The 18101-nt window shown below is 44.8% G+C and overlaps 1 protein-coding gene across 1 annotated transcript in view; it reads right to left on the bottom strand.

Annotated features, from left to right (window-relative positions):
• ppp2r3a (protein phosphatase 2, regulatory subunit B'', alpha) overlaps nucleotides 1–18101 on the bottom strand; it is a 62387-nt gene that overhangs the window by 28228 nt on the left and 16058 nt on the right. Inside the window, exon 2 of the mRNA XM_058413523.1 lies at nucleotides 10304–10347. The gene's annotated coding sequence lies outside the window, so the exon portion shown is untranslated. The remainder of the gene's footprint in view (nucleotides 1–10303; nucleotides 10348–18101) is intronic.

Below are 18101 nucleotides of genomic sequence, written 5' to 3'. Positions count from 1 at the left end.
GAGACCTCTGATCTCACGTGTGATTTCGTGTTATTTTTATTTCTGGCGTACATTCGGTTGTGAAACGCAGTTTGAGGACCAGACAGAGTTGTGGGTAATTCCTCCTATTGTGTAGTCATGCAGTGTGAAAACCTCCTGTCACTGATCCATCATACACTGTGAACACAGCAGAGACTGAATGCTAACACAGAGACTGAATGCTAACACAGATAGCGGTGCGGTGTGAACACAGAGACTGAATGCTAACACAGATAGTGGTGCAGTGTGAACACAGAGACTGAATGCTAACACAGAGACTGAATGCTAACACAGAGACTGAATGCTAACACAGATAGTGGTGCAGTGTGAACACAGAGACTGAATGCTAACACAGAGACTGAATGCTAACACAGATAGTGGTGCAGTGTGAACACAGAGACTGAATGCTAACACAGAGACTGAATGCTAACACAGAGACTGAATGCTAACACAGAGACTGAATGCTAACACAGATAGTGGTGCAGTGTGAAAGCAACAGTGATCTGATGACTGTGAAAATCGTGCAGTGTGAACCTGGCATTAGCTATTAAACGGATTGCAATGCTGAGTTTCTGAGAAGCCCCGCCCACTTCTTGTCAACCAATCAATTTCTTTCTGTCCCCTTGAGGCAGCACCGCATACAGAACTTTACTGATTGGTGAGATAACACATCAAAGCTCATTTAGCACTCAGCTGAAAGCCACAGCGGGGATGTGTGCAGTCATTAGCACCAAAAAAACAAACAGCCTACAGGGTTTACTAGCAGAAACACACACACACACACACACGTCCTCTCTGTCCTTGGCAGCAGAAGGAGATTTCTGTGCTGGTTTACTTCCAAACCATCGACCTGGAAAACCCCTAACTCTGAGCCAAGCTCCCTACAGAGGCGCGGTTCCAGCAGCTCCCTCACATCACCACGTTCCTCTCCATCGCAGGAATCCAGCAGACTTCACGTGAACATGTGGAGCTCATCATCCCACACACACCTTCCTCTTCTGATCGTTTTCATCCAGCTGCAGCTTTATTGTTTTACAATCACACTATAAACCACTTATTTATTTCAGAATTAGGTCAAATAATACTCAATTAGGACAAAAGTAATGGCACCCTATAAAAGGAGGAGGAGTTAGAGAATGTATGTGTGTGTGTTTGTGGTGTATGTGTATTTGTGTGAGAAGAGTGTGTGTGTGTGTGTGTGTGTGTTTGTGGTGTGTGTGTGTGTGTTTGTGGTGTATGTGTGTTTGTGTAAGGAGTGTGTGTATCTGTGGTGTGTGTTTATGGTGTATGTGTGTTTGTGTAAGGAGTGTGTGTGTGTGTGTGTATGTGGACACACATACACCTCTACCTCCAGTATCTTCCCAATCCACTCTCTCTCTCTCTCTCTCTCTCTCTCTCACACACACACAATCTTTTGAGAGAACGTTTCCATCTAAATGTTTTACACTCGGACAGGAAGATCAGCAGCTTGTCTTTCCTCTGTGTTTTTTATCCACCTTTACACACACACACACAGTTACTGGCTGTTTCCCAAGATACTACTCCAGGATGAAAGAGCAGACTCTCAGTAGTGAGCTCTCTCTGGTGCTTTTTATTTAGCAGAGTGTTTTACATTCACAAGGAATCTTCCCTGGTTACTGCTGCCTGTGGCTCCGTCCCAAATCGCATACTAATTACACTGTGAACTAGACACTGTTGATAAACACTTCATCAAAGACTGTGTGTGTGTGTGTTTGTTTTGTGTCTGCAGTCAACAGAAAGACTTCAATAACTGTTTAGATGACGCTACAATCACACAAGATCAAACTACTTCTACTTTAATTTAATTGTCTCATGAACCCGCTGCTCACTTCCACTTAATCCCTTTCCTAAGGTAACCAATCAGATCCATCTTTAATTAATGCTAATTAATCTGACTCCTCCCTTCAGGATCATTAATCAGACTTGTTCCATGTTAGTGCTAATTAAATCACATTACTTCCATATTGATGTTCATTAACATAATAGCCTTCTAAACCCCACCCCATTTACACTAATTACCCACTTCTAATTAATCAGACTCGTCTCAGGAAAAGTCATTTATTATGCTAAACAGATTTTAACATGACTTATGTTAATTAACCTATTTATTCACATTTCTAATCACATTTGTGCTTATTTAACTCCTCCCTCTCAGACTCTTCCCACTTTAATGATGAACGTTGTGACTACATTTATGCTAATTACACGCACCCTAAAACTAGTCCATCTTCTGTGGTTATGTTCGATCAGATTCTTGTATTTTGATACGCATTAATCAGATTTGTTTATGATAATGAACCCAGTGAATAATTATGCAGATGAGATTTCTCATTTACACTGTTTATAATCAGACAAACAAACCCCCCTCCCCCACCACCGCTGCTTTAATGCTAATTATTATTCCTCGGTCCGAGGCAGTGATTACTGAGCAGAATCTCCGTACGCGTGGTGATTAATGCCACTCCGTCAGTTATACTTATTAAAATGCCTCATGTTTATGCTAATGATTTAAACTCAGTGAGTAATTCTCATTCAGGCTGAAGCACACACACACACACCACACACACACACACACACACACACCACACAATCTCTGAGTGTTGTATAAATCAGTGAAACCGTCTGAAACGTCACATTCTGAGCTCATCAGCTCTGAAAGGAATTACGAGTGATTAAATCTGTGCAGGTTACAGCTCAGGTTTCAGAAGGAGAAGCACAGCGACAAGTGCTGAAGTTCTGAAGTCCTGCAGGGTTGGAGCTCTGAAGTGCTGAAGTGCTGTTAGCATGCAGTTAACAACCGTAAGCTTCGGCTCCATCTCACTTTATAAATATTTACTCCACAAAACCACTACATTTAAACAAAGAGCACAGAGCAACACTTCATACTGCGCTGAGCTCAAACACTGAGCACACACACTCAGGCTCTCCGTCTGATCTTCAGGCTCTCCGTCTGATTATCGGGCTCTCCGTCTGATCTTCAGGCTCTCCGACTGATCTTCGGGCTCTCCGTCTGATCTTCGGGCTCTCCGTCTGATCTTCGGGCTCTCCGTCTGATTATCGGGCTCTCTGTCTGATCTTCAGGCTCGGTCTGTGGTCTTCTGTCTCTCTGTCTGATCTTTTAGCTCTCTGTTTGATCTTCTAGCTCCCTGTCTGATCTTCAAGCTCTTCTTCTGTTCTTCAGACTTTCTGTCTGATTATCAGGCTCTCTATCTGATCTACTAGCTCTCTGTCTGATTCTCAGACTCCCTGTCTAACCTTCTGGCTCTCAGTCTGTTTTGATTTGATTTTCATTCTCTAATTTTATCTTCAGGCTTTCCATCTAATCTCCAGGCTCTCTGTCTGATCTGATGTTCAGGCTCTCTGTCTGATCAGAGTCTGATTATTAAACTGTCTGTTTATGATGTTATTACAGTATTGTTCCACACATGACTCCTGATGAGAATAAAAATGACGAAATCTTCTTAATGAATGAGGTCACATCGTACTGGAGCTTGTGGGCGGAGCTTGTGAGTTTTTCAGGGTTTATTTATTTATTCCATAATGTCCTACTCATCTATTTGATTGTGCTGCAGTTACAGGACAAGCTGCAGACTGCGAGACCGGAGGCCAAACAAGAAGAGAGAAAATAACGGGTTTTACGCGGACACTGGGTCATTACGGCAGGAAGATGGCGGCGTGGTGACGAGCGGGGCGATCTGTTCTCCACACTGCGCTTTCCAGAGCCCACTTTCAGCCATGCAATTATCAGCTGACTGTGTTCTCCCCAAACGTCCACGCAAGCGTTTCCTCCAGCTCCACATCGGCTCGGGTTTCATACGAGGGGAAACTATGAGACATTCCCCTCTCTTACGCTACACACACACACACACACTGCAACGTCAACACCTGCACAGCTAAACTGTTCCCCAGTGTATCATCTGGAGTTACACCAGTCTCCAAATATGCACTGTAACACACACACACTGTAGCCGACAATCACCTGAGTTAAGTTTTAGCCGTTTGTTAGATGCTAGCGCTTGGTTTAGTCAGTGTTCTATGCTGCTGGTTGCTAGTTTGGGTTAGCTAATGCCTGGACTAGAGCATTCCAAACACTGTGATTGTTTCTGACTTCTAAAGTCTTACGACTGGCGAGTGATCAGAGCTCCAGAGACTTCAGAAAAGGCCATATGCTAAGAGTCTAAGCCAAATGTTAGTGATTTCTCATGTCTAGCCATCTCCAGCTCTCTCATTGATCATGCATCAATGAGTCTGATTCCTCTGAAGAGATTATTTTAATCTGTTAACTAGCGCATGAGCTACTAGCGGTTACATCCAACATGCAGGGAATTTGTTATCAAAGTGTCAGTGAAAGATGTTTGTAAGAAATCAGTGAAATGATAGCGCTGTCACGTGATTAATAAGCTCCTGAGCTAACCTTGATGATGATCTCTTTAGCGTGTGTGAGTCATGAGCTGGACGCTGGACGTCTTTACTCCCGACAGGATGATGTGATTTGTGGACTGAAAAAGCCCCAAATTATCCTTTTCAGAATCATCCAAACCGATTCATCAGAACTGACTGAAAAGACCAGCTGTTCTCTCTCTCTCTCTCTCTCACACACACACACACACACACACACACACACAGCTGTGCTCCATTCATAAATCTGAGCTTCTCCTTTCTGAACTTAATGATAGTCAACAGGACATCAGACATCAACAGGAAGTGTGTACATCCTGCACCACTCATGAACACCAGCCGCAGGTCATAAAACCGGTGAAAATAATTGGCTACACAATGGCTCAATAACCCCGCCCACTACCTCAATAACCTCACTCTCTACCATAATAACCCCATCCTCTACATCAGAAACCCTATCCTCTACCTCAGTAGCCCCCATCATTTTCCTCTCTCAATTACACCATACGTTACCTCAATAAATCCCCCCCTTACATCAGTAACCTCTACCTCAATAGCTCCATCCTCTGCCTCAATACCCACCTCTCTTTCTCTTAGTAACCCCATTCTCTACCTCATTAACCTCCTCTCTCCATCTCAGAAACCCCATCCTCTACCTCAATAACCTCCTCTCTCCATCTCAGTAACCCCATCCTCTACCTCAATAACCTCCTCTCTCCATCTCAGTAACCCCATCCTCTACCTCAATACCCACCTCTCTCCATCTCAGTAACCCCATCCTCTACCTCAATAACCTCCTCTCTCCATCTCAGTAACCCCATCCTCTACCTCAATACCCACCTCTCTTCATCTCAGTAACCCCATCCTCTACCTCAATAACCCCCTCTCTCCATCTCAGTAACCCCATCCTCTACCTCAATACCCACCTCTCTCCATCTCAGTAACCCCATCCTCTACCTCAATACCCACCTCTCTCCATCTCAGTAACCCCATCCTCTACCTCCATACCTACCTCTCTCCCTCAATACCCACCTCTCTCCATCTCAGTAACCCCATCCTCCACCTCAATACCCACCTCTCTCCATCTCAGTAACCCCATCCTCTACCTCAATAACCACCTCTCTCCATCTCAGTAACCCCATCCTCTACCTCAATAACCTCCTCTCTTTCTCTTAGTAACCCCATTCTCTACCTCAATAACCTCCTCTCTCTCTCTGTAACCCCATCCTCTACCTCAATAACCTCCTCTCTCCATCTCAGAAACCCCATCCTCTACCTCAATAACCTCCTCTCTCCATCTCAGTAACCCCATCCTCTACCTCAATAACCGCCTCTCTCCATCTCAGTAACCCCATCCTCTACCTCAATAACCCCCTCTCTCCATCTCAGTAACCCCATCCTCTACCTCAATAACCCCCTCTCTCCATCTCAATAACCCCATCCTCTACCTCAATACCCACCTCTCTCCATCTCAGTAACCCCATCCTCTACCTCAATAACCCCCTCTCTCCATCTCAGAAATCCCATCCTCTACCTCAATACCCACCTCTCTCCATCTCAGTAACCCCATCCTCTACCTCAATAACCCCCTCTCTCCATCTCAGAAATCCCATCCTCTACCTCAATAACCTCCTCTCTCCATCTCAGTAACCCCATCCTCTACCTCAATAACCTCCTCTCTCCATCTCAGTAACCCCATCCTCTACCTCAATAACCCCCTCTCTCCATCTCAATAACCCCATCCTCTACCTCAATACCCCCCTCTCTCCATCTCAGTAACCCCATCCTCTACCTCAATAACCCCCTCTCTCCATCTCAGAAACCCCATCCTCTACCTCAATAACCTCCTCTCTCCATCTCAGTAACCCCATCCTCTACCTCAATACCCACCTCTCTCCATCTCAGTAACCCCATCCTCTACCTCAATACCCACCTCTCTCCATCTCAGTAACCCCATCCTCTACCTCAATACCCACCTCTCTCCATCTCAGTAACCCCATCCTCTACCTCAATACCCACCTCTCTCCATCTCAGTAACCCCATCCTCTACCTCAATAACCCCCTCTCTCCATCTCAGTAACCCCATCCTCTACCTCAATACCCACCTCTCTCCATCTCAGTAACCCCATCCTCTACCTCAATACCTACCTCTCTCCCTCAATACCCACCTCTCTCCATCTCAGTAACCCCATCCTCTACCTCAATACCCACCTCTCTCCATCTCAGTAACCCCATCCTCTACCTCAATACCCACCTCTCTCCATCTCAGTAACCCCATCCTCTACCTCAATACCCACCTCTCTCCATCTCAGTAACCCCATCCTCTACCTCAATAACCCCCTCTCTCCATCTCAGTAACCCCATCCTCTACCTCAATAACCCCCTCTCTCCATCTCAGTAACCCCATCCTCTACCTCAATAACCCCCTCTCTCCATCTCAGTAACCCCATCCTCTACCTCAATAACCCCCTCTCTCCATCTCAGTAACCCCATCCTCTACCTCAATAACCCCCTCTCTCCATCTCAGTAACCCCATCCTCTACCTCAATAACCCCCTCTCTCCATCTTAGTAACCCCATCCTCTACTTCAATAACCTCCTCTCTTTCTCTTAGTAACCCCATTCTCTACCTCATTAACCTCCTCTCTCTCTCTGTAACCCCATCCTCTACCTCAATAACCTCCTCTCTCCATCTCAGTAACCCCATCCTCTACCTCAATACCCACCTCTCTCCATCTCAGTAACCCCATCCTCTACCTCAATACCCACCTCTCTCCATCTCAGTAACCCCATCCTCTACCTCAATAACCCCCTCTCTCCATCTCAGTAACCCCATCCTCTACCTCAATAACCCCCTCTCTCCATCTCAGTAACCCCATCCTCTACCTCAATAACCCCCTCTCTCCATCTCAGTGACCCCATCCTCTACCTCAATAACCAGACCCACTACCTTAACCCTAACATGTAGCACAGTAACTCAAATCCTAAACCCGTTTTGGTCCTGTAACATCCTCCTCAACCAAAGCCTTTATCTCAAATTTCCTGCACCGTCTGCTCCAGTATCTCCGCCCCCTAGTTTAATAATCCAGTAATCATGTTAATGAGGTTCACCCAGAATAATCACTCTGTAATTCTCAGTGCTGAGTGGTTATTGTGGTTATTGTTGATGATGGTGCTGGTGTTTAACGGGGTCGCGTCAGAACGAGTCCCACTGCAGCTCTTCAATACAAACAACAGCGTGAACATAACGAGGAGAAGCGTAATCAGCCGCTCGCTTACTCACATGCTGACTGTCACTGTAATTAACTCCACTCCTCACACACACACGATAACCAGCATGCTAATGACAGCTAGCACGCTAATGACAACTAACACACCACACAGGAGCAGCTTTCTTCAGTCAAAACAGCACAGAGACAGAAATGAGAGAGACACGCATTATAAAGAAGGAAACAGGTTGCAGCTCTGATTTAGAACCAGCTAACAGCGCTAGGATTAAGGGATAGTAAAACAATATGTTTCGAAAAAAAGACAGAAAGAGTGGGTGAGTGAAGAACAGCTAGCAAGAGAAAGTGAAATCCTCCTTTAGTTGTTAGCCATTAGCTGTTAGCATTCCTGTACAGCACTAGGCTATATGGCTGTGTTTAATTAGCACAGTAGAACTCAGTGTAGGCAGCGAGTGTAGTTCCTTAAGCAGTGGGCGCGCCGCTCTGGAGCCAGTGCTGTGCATCAATGTGGTTTATTACGAGACGTGATCCTTGCTAATATAAGCTAATGCTAGCCATGTTTGAGTCAGAGCTCCTGTTTATGAGCTCATGCAGACGGACTGAAGGAACAAAACTAGAAAGAGACAATTTATAGTGTAAACAGTGTGTGTGTGTGTGTGTGTGCACGCATGTGTACGTGGCAAGCCTGGAACACACATTTGCTAAGGCAGCGTTTATTCCAAACTCTGATTACATCCATCTTCACACAAATCACATGCTACTGCACTAAACAGAGTGCGTCCGAGACAGTACACTGTGTTCTCCTCATGGTTTATCAAGTGATGCTAGCTGTGCTAGCTAGGTGTTCATCTGCAATGAAACCTTCGCTGTTACCATAGCAACTGACCTCTGTGGCTTTGTTCCAAATCAGTTCCACTACACTAAATAGATTGTGTTGAACAGTGTGCTCTTTGTAGTCTACACTGTAAAGCGTGCGTTATAAACCTCACTAGCTAACAACGCATCTAGCTGCTAGGAGACTTCATGGGTTGCTATGACAACAGGCAGCTGTTTATGACTGTTCTAAATCATGTACTACTGTACTTATCCGTGGAAATATACAGTTAATCATATCCAATCATTAGCAAGGTATGTTAACTGTGCTAGCAAAGCATTTAGAAGCTTGCAGGTTACTGTGACAACCAGGTAGGAGTTGAAAAAGGTCAGATTACAGCACCATATAATCATGGGCTGTATCACAACCACAGGATTCAGCACTAAATAGTAGACTGGGCGTTCTATAGTGCACACTTAGCATGTGGCTCTAGCTGGATAGGGAACAACGTCTGGCTACGTCCCAAATCACGTACTGATAGTGTATGAAAACAGACGTCTCTCTGAGAATGAGTGCTGCTGCATTTTCTCACAACACAAAAAATAATAGCGTGTGTGTGTGTGTGTGTGTATTATATAAAGCCATTAAGTGTGTTGAGTCTCTCAGAGTCACACACAACATTAAAGCCTGGGAATTACTTTCCCCTGTGTTAGCGCTTGGGTTCAGCGGCTGACATTTCATTATGCTAGCATTTAAAAATTGTGAATTAGCTTCAACCCTATGCTCACACTAGTGCTGGTGTGAGTGATAAGCCACGTGTGTGTGTGTGTGTGTGTGTGTGTGAGAGAGAGAGAGAGAAAGAGCACGTCAGCTCTGTGTCTCACAATTACACAGAAACTGAACAATCAGACCCCAGTCGCTTGGTAAGGTGAACCTGAGTAATGTTAAAGCTCTTCAAAGGCCTGAGGTTAGACGAGCAGAGAGGAGAAGAGTCCGTGAGAGTGAAGAGTCCTGACCCAGACTACCTGAGTTCACCTTCTGAGTGTCTGATCACATGTGCTCTTTAATCCTCGTTATTTCCTGCAGGTGTGTGTGTGTGTGTGTGTGTGAGGGGGGAGGGGGTCTGAGGGGAAAAGAGCTGCATGAAGCAGAGGAAAATCTCACGGCTAATCATATTTCCATCTGGAATCTCGGTCGCTCTGCTGGATGAAATGTTTTTATTACTGACACAAAAACTCTGACCGTAAAAGTGGAAACACGGCGTTATTAAAATAAAATTACAGAATGGACTCGTCCGCGCAGACGGACGCTTCACAACATCTGCTTTGTGTCAGAGTGAAAAACACGCAGATAAGACTGCAGACAAAGCTGTGTATTATCCTCTCCTCTTACACAGTGTGTGTTGTGTGTCTTTGTTTAAGAGAAGAATCACCTTTGAAACAGTGTGTTTGTGTGTGTGTGCATTTCCCATAAGGAGGAATATCCCAAATATGGAATTTACCTCACTTGTGAGAAATTTCCCATTAGACAGAGGATGACTTTTCTTTTTACACACTTGTGTGTGTGTGAGTGAGTGCATCTCACACACACCCACATGAGTCAGAGCCAGCATGAAACACACACCATGTCGTCCTGACTGATGAGATTTGAGTGCAGTCCAGCACATGTTTGCTGTCCTGAGTGACAAAGCTAATGTAGCTAACAAGTAATAGAAGCCTGATGGCCTCCAGTTTAGCGGCGTGTTTTACACTCTGAGTTTTTACACACAGGACAGATCCTGAATAATGAACCACTCTGACCTCAGAGAAGAGAAGAGAAGACTTTACCTGCTCAGAGTCTTACATCTTGGTGCTGATCTTCATCTTCACTCCTGTGCGGGAAAAAAATTAAAAATTTAGATGCAATTTGCAAAAAAAGCAGTTTAACATTAACACATCTCCCACTTTCCCCCAACAGACTCCACCCCCCTGCTGACTGAAAAACATGCCTACTAACACGTTTTTGTCCATATATCGATTCCAGGACACACCCACATTCCCATCTGTAATCTTAAATACACGCCCACTCTGAACCCCTTCCATACTCAGCCACACCCACTCACATTTTCTCTCATTTCAGTATATCAATAAGCCACACCCACTCAAGTCACACCCACTCAATTCTGTGTATGGAGTCAGTGAGTAACCCATTCAGATATGATGTAATTTCCTTATATGGATTCAAAGAAACACTCCTTCAGTTTTATAAACAGACTCAAGACACGCCCACTCAAAGCCTCTCTCACTTACATGACCTCAAAGACACGCCCACTCGGAGCTGCTCTGATTTCTATATATAGCCTTAAAGATGCACTTTCTTAGAGCTACGTTATACTATATTATGTTCTTAGAGATACATATATAATATATATATATATATATGGACACACCCACATTCCTGTTTATGTTCATGTAGATACATTCCCATTTCCATATATGGATTCAGATCCTTTCACACCCACATTGCCCACTTTCATTTCTGTAGGAAACCAAAGACACACCTACTTGGATTTTCGGATTTCCATATACAGTGTACAGTCAAACACACTCCCATTTCTAATGAAATGACATACCCACCCACACCCCTAATTTCCTTATATGGAGTCAAAGCCACACCCACTTGGAGCTTTAATTTCGTTATATGAGGTCAAAGCCACACCCACTCATTTTACATCGTTAAATTTAAAGTGAAGATTGCTGAGACGCACTTCCGTCTCCGTCACCATTGTATCCTATTATAATAGGGATAAAATAAAATAAGGATAAAATAGTTTAATAATTTATTTTTATTTCTAGTTATTTAGTTTTTTTTTTTCCCCTCTCCTTTCTCTGTTTTTCTTCTTTTGTAAAGCTGCTTTGAGACAATGTCCATTGTAAAAGGCGCTATACAAATAAATTGAATTGCATTGAATTGACTTCATTGCCTTAACCTGAACTTTCTGCTGCTCTTGTCCTCAGAACCGAGGAAAATTCGTGTGAGGTTCTGTTCAAATCCTCAGAGGAGAACGTCTGAGCCGAGCCACCGATTGTTAACATTTCAACAGTGAAAGTCTGTAATCAGGCTAAATTCCCCACAACACTCAGCTCGAAATAACAGTGTGTGTGTGTGTGTTTGTGTGTAATTGTTGCTCATGCCTCATAGGCGGATTTACATCAGACCAACACACACCCTGTTACACCCATCCTAAACACAGAGTCAGCAGCTTCATGCAGGTAAACACCCAAATACGCCACATTTCACCCTCAAGTGCACACTATGTAGCACTCTTCTCTCCCTCCCACCTGTCGCTAATCTGTACAGAAGAACGTGGGTCAGAAATAACTTTGTAGCGTGTAGCGTAGTGCACTACGTGGTGTGTAGTGTGTATGTCTGTGTAGTGTGCAGGTCTGTGTAGTGTATAGGTCAGTGTAGTGTGTAGTGTGTAGGTCAGTGTAGTGTGTAGTGTGTATGTCAGTGTAGTGTGTAGTGTGTATGTCAGTGTAGTGTGCAGGTCAGTGTAGTGTGCAGGTCTGTGTAGTGTATAGGTCAGTGTAGTGTGTAGTGTGTAGGTCAGTGTAGTGTGTAGTGTGTATGTCAGTGTAGTGTGTAGTGTGTATGTCAGTGTAATGTGTAGGTCAGTGTAGTGTGCAGGTCAGTGTAGTGTGCAGGTCAGTGTAGTGTGTAGGTCAGTGTAGTGTGCAGGTCAGTGTAGTGTGCAGGTCAGTGTAGTGTGCAGGTCAGTGTAGTGTGCAGGTCAGTGTAGTGTGTATGTCAGTGTAGTGTGTAGGTCAGTGTAGTGTGTAGGTCAGTGTAGTGTGTAGTGTGTATGTCAGTGTAGTGTGTAGGTCAGTGTAGTGTGTAGTGTGTATGTCAGTGTAGTGTGTAGGTCAGTGTAGTGTGTAGGTCAGTGTAGTGTGTAGGTCAGTGTAGTGTGTAGGTCAGTGTAGTGTGTATGTCAGTGTAGTGTGTAGGTCAGTGTAGTGTGTAGGTCAGTGTAGTGTGTAGGTCAGTGTAGTGTGTAGGTCAGTGTAGTGTGTAGTGTGTAGGTCAGTGTAGTGTGTAGTGTGTATGTCAGTGTAGTGTGTATGTCAGTGTAGTGTGTATGTCAGTGTAGTGTGTATGTCAGTGTAGTGTGCAGGTCAGTGTAGTGTGTATGTCAGTGTAGTGTGCAGGTCAGTGTAGTGTGCAGGTCAGTGTAGTGTGCAGGTCAGTGTAGTGTGCAGGTCAGTGTAGTGTGCAGGTCAGTGTAGTGTGTAGGTCAGTGTAGTGTGTAGGTCAGTGTAGTGTGTAGGTCAGTGTAGTGTGTAGTGTGTATGTCAGTGTAGTGTGTAGGTCAGTGTAGTGTGTAGTGTGTATGTCAGTGTAGTGTGTAGGTCAGTGTAGTGTGTATGTCAGTGTAGTGTGTATGTCAGTGTAGTGTGCAGGTCAGTGTGGTGTGCAGGTCAGTGTAGTGTGTAGGTCAGTGTAGTGTGCAGGTCAGTGTAGTGTGCAGGTCAGTGTAGTGTGCAGGTCAGTGTAGTGTGTAGGTCAGTGTAGTGTGTAGGTCAGTGTAGTGTGTAGGTCAGTGTAGTGTGTATGTCAGTGTAGTGTGTAGGTCAGTGTAGTGTGTAGGTCAGTGTAGTGTGCAGGTCAGTGTAGTGTGCAGGTCTGTGTAGTGTGTAGGTCAGTGTAGTGTGTATGTCTGTGTAGTGTGTAGGTCAGTGTAGTGTGTAGGTCAGTGTAGTGTGTAGGTCAGTGTAGTGTGTAGTGTGTATGTCAGTGTAGTGTGTAGGTCAGTTTAGTGTGTAGTGTGTATGTCAGTGTAGCGTGTAGTGTGTAGGTCAGTGTAGTGTGTATGTCTGTGTAGTGTGTAGGTCAGTGTAGTGTGTAGGTCAGTGTAGTGTGTAGTGTGTAGGTCAGTGTAGTGTGTAGTGTGTATGTCAGTGTAGTGTGTAGGTCAGTGTAGTGTGTAGTGTGTATGTCAGTGTAGTGTGTAGGTCAGTTTAGTGTGTAGTGTGTATGTCAGTGTAGCGTGTAGTGTGTAGGTCAGTGTAGTGTGTATGTCTGTGTAGTGTGTATGTCAGTGTAGTGTGTATGTCAGTGTAGTGTGTAGTGTGTAGGTCAGTGTAGTGTGTAGTGTGTATGTCAGTGTAGTGTGTAGGTCAGTGTAGTGTGTAGGTCAGTGTAGTGTGTAGTGTGTATGTCAGTGTAGTGTGTAGGTCAGTTTAGTGTGTAGTGTGTATGTCAGTGTAGCGTGTAGTGTGTATGTCAGTGTAGTGTGTATGTCAGTGTAGTGTGTAGTGTGTAGGTCAGTGTAGTGTGTAGTGTGTATGTCAGTGTAGTGTGTAGGTCAGTGTAGTGTGTATGTCTGTAGTGTGTATGTCAGTGTAGTGTGTAGGTCAGTGTAGTGTGTAGGTCAGTGTAGTGTGTAGTGTGTAGGTCAGTGTAGTGTGTATGTCAGTGTAGTGTGTAGGTCAGTGTAGTGTGTAGGTCAGTGTAGTGTGCAGGTCAGTGTAGTGTGCAGGTCAGTGTAGTGTGCAGGTCAGTGTAGTGTGCAGGTCAGTGTAGTGTGCAGGTCAGTGTAGTGTGTAGGTCAGTGTAGTGTGTATGTCTGTAGTGTGTAGGTCAGTGTAGTGTGTAGGTCAGTGTAGTGTGTAGGTCAGTTTAGTGTGTAGTGTGTATGTCAGTGTAGCGTGTAGTGTGTAGGTCAGTGTAGTGTGTATGTCTGTGTAGTGTGTAGGTCAGTGAAGTGTGTAGGTCAGTGTAGTGTGTAGTGTGTATGTCAGTGTAGTGTGTAGGTCAGTGTAGTGTGTAGTGTGTAGGTCAGTTTAGTGTGTAGTGTGTATGTCAGTGTAGTGTGTAGGTCAGTGTAGTGTGTATGTCTGTAGTGTGTATGTCAGTGTAGTGTGTAGGTCAGTGTAGTGTGTAGGTCAGTGTAGTGTGCAGGTCAGTGTAGTGTGCAGGTCAGTGTAGTGTGTAGGTCAGTGTAGTGTGTAGGTCAGTGTAGTGTGTATGTCAGTGTAGTGTGTATGTCAGTGTAGTGTGTAGGTCAGTGTAGTGTGTATGTCAGTGTAGTGTGTATGTCAGTGTAGTGTGTATGTCAGTGTAGTGTGCAGGTCAGTGTGGTGTGCAGGTCAGTGTAGTGTGTAGGTCAGTGTAGTGTGCAGGTCAGTGTAGTGTGCAGGTCAGTGTAGTGTGCAGGTCAGTGTAGTGTGCAGGTCAGTGTAGTGTGTAGGTCAGTGTAGTGTGTAGGTCAGTGTAGTGTGTAGGTCAGTGTAGTGTGCAGGTCAGTGTAGTGTGCAGGTCAGTGTAGTGTGCAGGTCAGTGTAGTGTGCAGGTCTGTGTAGTGTGTAGGTCAGTGTAGTGTGTAGGTCAGTGTAGTGTGTAGGTCAGTGTAGTGTGTAGTGTGTATGTCAGTGTAGTGTGTAGGTCAGTTTAGTGTGTAGGTCAGTGTAGTGTGTATGTCAGTGTAGTGTGTAGTGTGTATGTCAGTGTAGTGTGTATGTCAGTGTAGTGTGTATGTCAGTGTAGTGTGTATGTCAGTGTAGTGTGTATGTCAGTGTAGTGTGCAGGTCAGTGTGGTGTGCAGGTCAGTGTAGTGTGTAGGTCAGTGTAGTGTGCAGGTCAGTGTAGTGTGCAGGTCAGTGTAGTGTGCAGGTCAGTGTAGTGTGCAGGTCAGTGTAGTGTGTAGGTCAGTGTAGTGTGTAGGTCAGTGTAGTGTGTAGGTCAGTGTAGTGTGTAGGTCAGTGTAGTGTGCAGGTCAGTGTAGTGTGCAGGTCAGTGTAGTGTGTAGGTCAGTGTAGTGTGCAGGTCTGTGTAGTGTGTAGGTCAGTGTAGTGTGTAGTGTGTATGTCAGTGTAGTGTGTAGGTCAGTTTAGTGTGTAGTGTGTATGTCAGTGTAGCGTGTAGTGTGTAGGTCAGTGTAGTGTGTATGTCTGTGTAGTGTGTAGGTCAGTGTAGTGTGTAGGTCAGTGTAGTGTGTAGTGAGTAGGTCAGTGTAGTGTGTATGTCAGTGTAGTGTGTAGGTCAGTGTAGTATGTAGTGTGTATGTCAGTGTAGTGTGTAGGTCAGTTTAGTGTGTAGTGTGTATGTCAGTGTAGCGTGTAGTGTGTAGGTCAGTGTAGTGTGTATGTCTGTGTAGTGTGTATGTCAGTGTAGTGTGTATGTCAGTGTAGTGTGTAGTGTGTAGGTCAGTGTAGTGTGTAGTGTGTATGTCAGTGTAGTGTGTAGGTCAGTGTAGTGTGTAGGTCAGTGTAGTGTGTAGGTCAGTGTAGTGTGTAGTGTGTATGTCAGTGTAGTGTGTAGGTCAGTTTAGTGTGTAGTGTGTATGTCAGTGTAGCGTGTAGTGTGTATGTCAGTGTAGTGTGTATGTCAGTGTAGTGTGTAGTGTGTAGGTCAGTGTAGTGTGTAGTGTGTATGTCAGTGTAGTGTGTAGGTCAGTGTAGTGTGTATGTCTGTAGTGTGTATGTCAGTGTAGTGTGTAGGTCAGTGTAGTGTGTAGGTCAGTGTAGTGTGTAGTGTGTATGTCAGTGTAGTGTGTAGGTCAGTGTAGTGTGTAGGTCAGTGTAGTGTGCAGGTCAGTGTAGTGTGCAGGTCAGTGTAGTGTGCAGGTCAGTGTAGTGTGCAGGTCAGTGTAGTGTGTAGGTCAGTGTAGTGTGTATGTCTGTGTAGTGTGTAGGTCAGTGTAGTGTGTAGGTCAGTGTAGTGTGTAGGTCAGTGTAGTGTGTAGGTCAGTTTAGTGTGTAGTGTGTATGTCAGTGTAGCGTGTAGTGTGTAGGTCAGTGTAGTGTGTATGTCTGTGTAGTGTGTAGGTCAGTGTAGTGTGTAGGTCAGTGTAGTGTGTAGTGTGTATGTCAGTGTAGTGTGTAGGTCAGTTTAGTGTGTAGTGTGTATGTCAGTGTAGCGTGTAGTGTGTATGTCAGTGTAGTGTGTATGTCAGTGTAGTGTGTAGTGTGTAGGTCAGTGTAGTGTGTAGTGTGTATGTCAGTGTAGTGTGTAGGTCAGTGTAGTGTGTATGTCTGTAGTGTGTATGTCAGTGTAGTGTGTAGGTCAGTGTAGTGTGTAGGTCAGTGTAGTGTGCAGGTCAGTGTAGTGTGCAGGTCAGTGTAGTGTGCAGGTCAGTGTAGTGTGCAGGTCTGTGTAGTGTGTATGTCAGTGTAGTGTGTAGTGTGTAGGTCAGTTTAGTGTGTAGTGTGTATGTCAGTGTAGTGTGTATGTCTGTAGTGTGTATGTCAGTGTAGTGTGTAGGTCAGTGTAGTGTGTAGGTCAGTGTAGTGTGTATGTCTGTAGTGTGTAGGTCAGTGTAGTGTGTAGGTCAGTGTAGTGTGTAGGTCAGTGTAGTGTGTAGTGTGTATGTCAGTGTAGTGTGTAGGTCAGTTTAGTGTGTAGGTCAGTTTAGTGTGTAGGTCAGTGTAGTGTGTAGGTCAGTGTAGTGTGTAGGTCAGTGTAGTGTGTAGTGTGTAGGTCAGTGTAGTGTGTAGTGTGTATGTCAGTGTAGTGTGTAGGTCAGTGTAGTGTGTAGTGTGTAGGTCAGTGTAGTGTGTAGTGTGTAGGTCAGTGTAGTGTGTATGTCAGTGTAGTGTGTAGGTCAGTGTAGTGTGTAGGTCAGTGTAGTGTGTAGTGTGTATGTCAGTGTAGTGTGTAGGTCAGTGTAGTGTGTAGGTCAGTGTAGTGTGTAGTGTGTAGGTCAGTGTAGTGTGTAGGTCAGTGTAGCGTGTAGTGTGTATGTCAGTGTAGTGTGTAGGTCAGTGTAGTGTGTAGTGTGTATGTCTGTGTAGTGTGTAGGTCAGTTTAGTGTGTAGTGTGTATGTCAGTGTAGTGTGTAGGTCAGTGTAGTGTGTAGTGTGTATGTCTGTGTAGTGTGTAGGTCAGTGTAGTGTGTAGTGTGTATGTCAGTGTAGTGTGTAGGTCAGTGTAGCGTGTAGTGTGTATGTCAGTGTAGTGTGTAGGTCAGTGTAGTGTGTAGTGTGTATGTCAGTTTAGTGTGTAGGTCAGTGTAGTGTGTAGGTCAGTGTAGTGTGTAGGTCAGTGTAGTGTGTATGTCAGTGTAGTGTGTAGTGTGTATGTCTGTGTAGTGTGTAGGTCAGTTTAGTGTGTAGTGTGTATGTCAGTGTAGTGTGTAGGTCAGTGTAGTGTGTAGGTCAGTGTAGTGTGTAGTGTGTATGTCAGTGTAGTGTGTAGTGTGTATGTCAGTGTAGTGTGTAGGTCAGTGTAGTGTGTAGTGTGTATGTCAGTGTAGTGTGTAGGTCAGTGTAGCGTGTAGTGTGTATGTCAGTGTAGTGTGTAGGTCAGTGTAGTGTGTAGTGTGTATGTCTGTGTAGTGTGTAGGTCAGTTTAGTGTGTAGTGTGTATGTCAGTGTAGTGTGTAGGTCAGTGTAGTGTGTAGTGTGTATGTCTGTAGTGTGTAGGTCAGTGTAGTGTGTAGTGTGTATGTCAGTGTAGTGTGTAGGTCAGTGTAGTGTGTAGTGTGTAGGTCAGTGTAGTGTGTAGGTCAGTTTAGTGTGTAGTGTGTAGGTCAGTGTAGTGTGTATGTCAGTGTAGTGTGTAGTGTGTATGTCTGTGTAGTGTGTAGTGTGTATGTCAGTGTAGTGTGTAGGTCAGTGTAGTGTGTAGTGTGTAGGTCAGTGT

This window comes from Hemibagrus wyckioides, linkage group LG17 (genome assembly GCF_019097595.1).
Source record: "Hemibagrus wyckioides isolate EC202008001 linkage group LG17, SWU_Hwy_1.0, whole genome shotgun sequence".
NCBI lineage: Eukaryota > Metazoa > Chordata > Actinopteri > Siluriformes > Bagridae > Hemibagrus > Hemibagrus wyckioides.
This window is presented reverse-complemented; position numbering and strand designations above follow the sequence as displayed.